The sequence below is a fragment of the Tupaia chinensis genome, unplaced genomic scaffold (genome assembly GCF_000334495.1).
Source record: "Tupaia chinensis unplaced genomic scaffold, TupChi_1.0 Scaffold148049_1, whole genome shotgun sequence".
NCBI classification, from domain to species: Eukaryota; Metazoa; Chordata; class Mammalia; order Scandentia; family Tupaiidae; genus Tupaia; species Tupaia belangeri.
Window position 1 is genome coordinate 3,703,380 of NW_006207899.1, and position 6,106 is coordinate 3,709,485.

A 6,106-nucleotide genomic window follows, 5' to 3' on the forward strand; every position below is an offset into this window, starting at 1 on the left:
TTCATTAAGTAAAGCAACAGCAATAATATAATTGCTACCAAAATACACAAATAACAATTAAAAATCCATAAAACTCTTATCTAAGGAGACAAAATATCTAGCCTAACATTTTCTTTATGAAGAATACTGCTATTATCTACTAATCTACTTTTATTTCCTTATTCACAAAAAAAGCAATACTAAAACACACATAAACGTTACTCAAATAGAAAGATATCTGATGATGATAATGTATATGGTAATATCCTCGATTTGATTGACCTGCACTGCATGCATGCTGACAAAAATTTGTTAGAAGCTGTAAAAATGTACAATGATTACATGTAGGTTAAAAGAAAAAGGAAAGAAAAAGCGAAAATGTATCATAAAAATAGTATAAATATTATGCATTTAGGACATAGTCAATTGTTATTTGACTTCTTCCAAAATATTTACTTTCTTAAGTACAAATATCTTAGTGTCTTGGGACTGTTGTAACAAAATACTATAAAGTGAATATTTTATAAACAAAATGATTTTATTTCTTCCAGACATGGCAGTAAAACCTCAAGATCAATGAGCTGACAAATTCCTTATCTTTAGTGGGATTGTTTTCTGCTTCATTGATGACACCTCCTTCCTGTGTCCTCACATGGTAGAATAGGATACGAAATCTCTGAGGGACCTCTATTTTATTCTAAAGACATTAAACCCACTTATGACTCTTCCTCCCTCACTGCTTAATCATTTTCCAAAGGCCATCTCCTAGTATCAGCACATTGCTGATTAGGTTTCAACATATGAAATTTGAAGAAACACACACATTTAGATCATAGTAATGAATGTTTTTGTTTTTGAAATAGAATACCAGTATATGTCATATCAGAATATATCACTTTGGCATAAGAATTTTTTTTCAAGGAATGCTTTCTTTATTTATTAGCATCTAATAATTTGCGGATTTCATAAAAAATGAAGATTTCTTTCTTTAATTTTATTATTTTAATTAATTTTATACACTCAATCACTGTACATCTCTACAGCTTATAAAATGAATTTACCCAACACGAATATGAATGCACTTCCCACCAGTCCAATTGAAGATAGCATAGGAATTATTTTGAGTAGCAGTCAAGAAGATTTTTACATATATACATATACATATATATATATATGTGTGTGTGTGTGTGTGTATACATATATGTATATACATACACACACACACACACACACACACACACACCCCTACAATCTCCATACTCTTATTATTCCCTTAAAGGAAGTATATAAATTATAGAGTTTTACGTATATACATATATATATATATACACACACACACACACACACACACACACACCCCTACAATCTCCATACTCTTATTATTCCCTTAAAGGAAGTATATAAATTATAAATATTTTTCCTTCCACTTTTTACCAGGATAAACAGAAGTCAATCAGAGGAGACAAGAGTAGAGACATCAGGCCAGGGAGAACAGCAGAGAAAGTTAGATGGCAGTCCTCTCGGCTAGGGTAGTCACCATTACAGTGGTAAAACACAACGCTCTGTGAGGTAGTCCTACATAGGGAAGTTCCTGGTGGAAGTCTGGAGTCCTCCTGCGTATACCAGGTGATGTGGAGCCATGATCTGGCAATGGCTGAAAACTGGAGGTAGAGAGTGGTGTCAAAACTATTTTCGGGGTGCTCTTTCTCTCTCTGTTTCTCTTGCTCATCTAATAAATAAATCAGTTAACTTAAAAATGGTATAAACCACAAGTTCTAGCCACCTTTTTGGTTTATACTCGCATGTATGATTGATGCCAATGTTAATAAACTTCAGTGTATATTTTTCTTGTTCTGCTTTTTATCACTCTAATTTGCAAGGGCCAGACAATAAACCTAAGAGATGTAGAGAAAAACAACTTCTAATATTTTATATTAAAAAACAGCCAGAATAACAATAAATCAATGACTACAGCAATAGAACAAAACATGAAAAGGAGATATCTCTTCTTCAATCTGATGAATCCTCAGTGAGGCATAAATCCTTTTATAAAGGTTAAATATTAATAGCAGTAACATCAGAAGGTAGTTACTTAAATAGTATTGCCAAGGAGAGAGCACAATAGGGATTTTTATGGTTATTGCCTTGTGTCTTCTCTTTACAAGCCTTTTCAGAGAGAGAGAGAGAGAAAGATTGCCACTCAATGGGAGATATTAGGAGTTAGAAAAATAATCTATTTAAAAACACAAGTTCTGGGCCTGTCCATGGCATGGTGGTTATAGCGGGTAGATCTCACTGGTTCAAATCCAAAATCTGAGTGGGAAAAGGCAGAAAGCGAAAAGGAGGGAATCAAGGTGAGAAAAAAAGGAAGTAAAATATATGAGAAGCACAAAAGAAAGACAAAAAAAATACACCAAGTACATATATATGTGTGTTCAAAATCTGGAAGGAAGGAAAAATGGAGGAGAAGGGATTGTAGCATGAATATTGCATATGTTGATGGGGTGCTTTCTCACTCTCTATAATAAGCGCATGTACCCTATGGCAAATTAAAGAAAAAGAAAAGACACAAATCCCATGCAACTGTGGATAAAACTTCTATTATAATTATTAGCACTTGTTTACCTTACCTATATTATCTCAATTAATATTTACAAAAAATCATGTATTCAGTATTATTGCTGTGAGATATCAAGTAGTTAGGTACCTTAGTCACAATTACTTAACTAGTACGTGACAGACCTTTGATTTTATTCTCTGTCAGATGAATACAAATCAAAGTTGTAAGACTGTACAACTTTCATTGCTAAGAATTTTTTATTGCCTCTGTAGGAGAGGAAAATCTTTTTCCTTCTACATTATAGGTTCAATGACTGGGATCTCAGAATCGAATTGACAAAACAAAAAAGGAAACGAAAAATAGGTTTAATTATGTAAGTATGCACAGGAGTTCATGAAGAAAAACGTGTAGCCTAGCTATGGTGGCGGGCCTGGTGGTGTGCTCATGCCTGGCACTGGAGCACTTGAGGGCCTCAGGTTTGGATCTAGGTTGACTTGAACATGTTGGTTGCACCTGTGCTCAACTCTGATCTTAGTTGAGTGAAAGGCTGAAGAAAGGAATTACACCATAGGAAGGCCTTATCAGGTGAACCTGTATCTCTCTCTCTTTTATATGAAAGAAATTTAAAAACTATTTTTTGGTTTTGGCAGGTGGTATGGTAATCAGGGCACTGGGCATTCACATAGCTGTCTATGATTTGAGTCCCAAATCTGGTGGCTTACTTTCTCACTTTTCCTCTCTCCCTCTCTGTCTGTCTCTGGTGAGTTCATGTGCCCTATAGCAAATAAAAAAAATAACAAAGAAATAAAATGGTCCTTAAATTTTTTTAAATAAATAAAAAACAATAATTTTATGAAAAGGAGAAGAAAGTAAATGGTGACTTGAGGAGGCAATCAGATGTGTTAGTCCTTATAGAAAAAATAATGTGGATTGTTGTTTAACATAGACCACCATATTTAGTTGTATTTATTTATTATTTATTTATTGAGAGATTTTTGCTATAAAGCGTGTGTGCTCACCAGAAAGGCAGAGAGAGACAGAGAGACAGAAAGCGAGAAATCACCCCCCAGAGGGTATGGCCATGCTGCAATCCCTTCTCCTTCATTCTCCTCTCGGGATCTTGGGCAGGCATGCACACGTGCCCAGCATGAGTTTAAGCGCTGGGTCTGGGACTCAAACTGCAGTCTACTACATGGGAGTCTTGCAACATAGCCATTACGCCAATGGCTGGTCCCAATTTTATTTATTCATTTACTTATGTATTTATCCCGTGATTAAGAAATGGAAAAAGAGACATAGAGACAGAGACACAGACATTCCCAATGGGATTCTCATATCACATACTATTGACACCTATGAATTTTGAGTATATTTTATTAGCAAAATTTAGTTTAGTGTTATAAGTCTGAATTTGAAAAGAAAATGACAAGGTAAACAAAATAGGAATAAAAGCCTCTCAGATAAAAAGAAGACAGGACAATATTTCTAGTAGGGGCATGCCTTTTTTTTTGTTGTCTGTAGAATAATAACATTTTAATAAAGTGACATGGTCTGTTATTCCTTTGAGAATATATCTTTGAGTCTATATCAATGACCTTTGAGGATAAAGCCAAAGGCAGAGCAGGTTCTCAGTGTTGTATCCTGTGAGCTTTAGGAGACAAATGGTAGATAAATATTCAAGCAGTAGACAAGAAAGGTTAAAGGTAGGAGAGAAGAGACAGATCTTTTCAAAATTAGATGGTCCCTGGGGATTTCAATGCCTTCCTCTAAAGTCATATACTCAGAGCAATAACCTGATGTGGAGAAAAACTGAGATAAATAACCTGGTTTATCTACAACTAGCGTGTGACTAGGCAGATCTGAAAATATGTGTGCAGTGTCATTCTCAAAAAGCTGACAGATTCAGGGAATGGAATGAGAAATATATATATATATATATATATATATATATATCCTGGTCCCACATTATGTCCCAATGATGGAAGAAAAACTGGACAGAAAGTGGACTTTAAAATAATAACATCAAAACTCACTACATTAACATTATTAGATAACATATTGCATTACTCTATTGTTAAATTATTTCTATTAATCCTCAGGCAATTCTAGGGAGATTTCTTCATCATGCTCATTTCTAAATGGCAGACTTATCTACTAAAAAGTATTTAGTTATAAAGTATGTTTATTAAGTACTAGGGTGTGAATTAAAATTCACTATTATTTTCAATACATGTCTTTACAAAATTCTATATTAAGGGGAATCAATTCTTAATATTTGGAATTTTTTAAAAAAAAGATCAGTTTCTAATTTCTATTATAAGCTTATTTTCTGTTTTTTATCTTACTGTATTTTTAATTGTTTTATATTACATTTAATTCCATATATCTTTACCACTTATAAAATTTATTTTTCCAGCATAATTAGCATGCATATCAGTCAAGATAAAGATATTACTATACACAGCAGCAGCAGCAAATAGCGTTTCATTTTCTCAGATTATTATATTTTTATTTCATTTTTATTCTTATTATTTTTTTAAACATTCAATTGCTACATAACAAATGACTTGTAAAGAAAATTTACCCAATATGAAACAACATTTGACTTGTAAAGAAGATTTACCCAAAATGAAATATGCCCAGTTGAGGATACTATACATGTTATCAACAGGTTATAAATCCTCTCTGTGTCCCACAAATATCATGTCTTTATTTTTTCTCCCTGATTTCCTTCTCTATACTCCTCCATTCTCTCCCCACTCCTGTTCCACACAAACGTCAGCATCAATAACTATTTTCACTGCTTTTATTTCTTCCAATATTTCAATCTCTATCATAGAGTACAGATATTAGTTATATATTTTCAATATTTTTACCATGTTTTCATATCCTTTCTGGAGTTGACAAAAAAAATTGAATTATGGTTGTTACAGAGTGCATATACACACTCTGTACACAAAAACAGAGAGAGCAAAAGAAGGAAATTCCGAAAGCATCCTCCAGGGGAATTTGGCCATAATGCAGTTCATCTTCTCCACTCTCCTTTCAAAATTTTGGGCATGGACACAGATATAACCAGCAAGTTTTTCAAGCCACTGTGTCCAGGTTCTAACTATGCAGTTGGTCATATGGGATCCAGCCGTCTTAACCTCCATACCACCTGCTGGCCCTGGAGTTGAGAAATTTTGAGGTCTCTACTTGACCATTTCCATTGATATCACCCAACTTTGCTTCGCTTTTGTCAGTAAGTTTTGGCAAGGCTGCTACATAAATTCATTTTATGAATATAGTGGTCTCTCCTCACCTGCAAGTGAGAAGTTCTGAGACCACCAGTGGATTTCTGAAATTGTGGTTCGTTTGTTTTCCTATATATGTATGTCTCTGATAAAACCCAGTTTATAAATTAGGATATTAAATGATTGATGACAATATAGTGTAATAAGAAGTTATGTGAATAAAACATCTCTTTTTCTCAGAAAATATTTTTAACAAGTTTACTTTTTTGAGAAAGAAAGAGGGAGAAAGACACAAGTACCCTTAAGACTCTCACACTCCAGCTCTCTTTCC